Genomic DNA, 2500 nt, shown 5'->3' with positions numbered 1-2500 from the left:
AGAGAGGAATTTTAATTGTGTCTGTTGGCTGTTGATAAATACATAATAAAAGCCCTCTCCCTCCCCCTCCCTCCCCCCCAACCCCTCCATCCATCTCTGTGTTCCATCCCCCCGTCATGTCCTCCCGTGTCTCTGATTCAACATCAGTGGGCCCAGGCTACACGCACAGCACAGCACAGCACAGCAAAGCACAGCACAGCACAGCACAGCCCAGCCCAGCCCTGCACAGCCCATCCTTGCACAGCCCAGCCCTGCACAGCCCTGTCCAGCGTTTTATTTATGGCGTCTGCTGCATTATTCATGGGCCCAGATAGTGAGGGTAAACTGTGGGGCGTGCAGATGTCAGCGCCACCGCCACTTGAAAGGCCTTTCTGAATGGCGCGGCACAATGCGGGGGGATCGGTCATGCCAGCGGCACGCTCAGCGGGGGTCTCAGGCTTCGGTGCAGGACGCACGCTTCTGCCCCGTCGCCACATAGATCTGCGGTGCGGTTTTGTGCTGGAAGGACGTGCAGCCGTCGTCTCAGACTTTGGCTGTATAACCCCCCCCCGCACACACACACACACACACTCCCCCACCCCCCACCTCACAAGCTGCACCAAAGTCAGAAAATAGCGCTAATTGAAGTGCTGGATCTATAATTATGCCTGAGTGAGAGGAGAAAAAAAGACTTTCGCTGGCAGTTCGGCCTTTTCTTTTAATGCTCAAGATTGACTGGAATGGCTTTGACATTGTCAGTCGTGTGTGTGTGTGTGTGTGTGTGTGTGTGTGTGTGTGTGTGCGAGGAGTGGATGTGAGTGTGTGTGTGGAATGCTAATGGGGCGTGAGAGAAGTGAGTGAGCAAGTGTGGCAGATGGATGCCAATGCAGGGCAGGGGGCACCATGCCAACCCTCTCCCAGCAGCACGAGGAAGCTCCGGGAGAGGAGGTGAGGCACAGGCAGCACACACACTGTACGTGTGTGTGTGTGTGTGTGTGTGTGTGTGTGTGTGTGTGTGTGTGTGTGCATGCGTTCATACAGTATGTGTGTGTGAGAGTGTGTGTATTATGTAAATTATTGATGCATATACAGTATATATTCATATAAATTATTTCTTTAAAGGGGATGATACGTAGGCTTTTGATCAATGTTGCTAGGCAACCACATAACAGATTAAGTGCATTCTGATTGGATGATCTTGACAATTTGCCAATTGATGATTAAAAATGGTCACCCAATATCAAACGGGAATGGGAATTGTCGCCCAATATATATATCAATACTCAGGAACATTGGCCGCCAGCATTGCACAAAAAGTTGCCTTGTATATCGTCAGCTTCAGGCCTAAATTAATGTCGGAAAACTGGAAACACAACTAGTAAAGATTCTTTCACTGTTTCATAGAGGAGTTAAGTTATATGGGTAACCATAAAAGATCTCTATGAAAATCCCAAATGGTATTAAAGTGAAACCTTAAGGGTTCTCAACAAGACACTCAGGGTTTCTGTGCAGTCTTTAAGAGTGCTCTGTGAGGATAAGCTGAAGAGTTACCATCATCCTACCTGAATGCATAATATCATGTGGCATATACTGAGCTGATTCAAGGATTTTCATTGCTTGTGGGAACTACCCATCCCCAGACACAAACACACACATGCATGCAAACAAACACACACACACACACACACACACACACACACACACATGCAGCACAGTGCATGTGAGACAAACTACTCAAACCGGCATTTTCTCTCCCACTCAGCTCTTGCATCAGTTTCTCCCTATGACAGTAAAGATGAGAACAAGCCCCAGGTAAACAAACAGCCCGTAGAGCCTTCTGCACTGAGCCCTTGAGCTGAACCTACCCAGGCGCCCCTGTGTGCTCCCACCTGACCGGGGGGGCTCTGGCATGTTGCTGTGCACCTGTGTGTGTGTGTGTGTGTATGTGTGTGTGTGTGTGTGTGGTGGGGAGGGAAGGGGGAGGTTGAGCATGTACATGCTGCAGCGTGTTGCTGCCAGCCGGCTGCATGAGAGACGCAGTAAAGTGGATCATGTTTCACACCCAAGGGGAAGGCAGACGAGCAGGAGGAGAGAAGGGGTGGGGAGAGAGGAAGAGGAGAGAGAGAGAGAGAGAGGGGGGGGGAGAGAGAGAGAGAGAGAGAGGAAGAGGAGAGAGAGAAAGAGGGAGAGAGAGAGGAGGCGTTGGCCGTGTGGTCATGGATGACTTTTAGTGCTGCTGCAGTCTTATAAGACACACACACGCGCACACACACACACACACACACACACACACAGGTCTGTTTTAACTAATTGTTTGTGATAGCTGCTCTCCACACTGTCCTAACAATGTGTGTGCTGCCGTAGATTACAGCAAGCTCTCACTGTCTCCTCTGAACGTGTTTTGTGGTGTTAATGTCATTATGCAATGAGAATTTAAAGTGTTCCGGGTCAGCGAAGGTGCAATCACAACTTCCTGGGAGAGCGAGAAGTGACCCGACAGGGATCACGCCTGCAGGCTGAG

At 50.1% G+C, this 2500-nt stretch overlaps 1 protein-coding gene across 4 annotated transcripts in view; it reads left to right on the top strand.

The window, feature by feature from the left end:
- LOC134080359 (actin-binding LIM protein 3-like) overlaps positions 1–2500 on the top strand; it is a 79325-nt gene that overhangs the window by 48416 nt on the left and 28409 nt on the right. The window lies entirely within an intron of this gene.

Source organism: Sardina pilchardus, chromosome 5 (genome assembly GCF_963854185.1).
Source record: "Sardina pilchardus chromosome 5, fSarPil1.1, whole genome shotgun sequence".
NCBI classification, from domain to species: domain Eukaryota; kingdom Metazoa; phylum Chordata; class Actinopteri; order Clupeiformes; family Clupeidae; genus Sardina; species Sardina pilchardus.
This window is presented reverse-complemented; position numbering and strand designations above follow the sequence as displayed.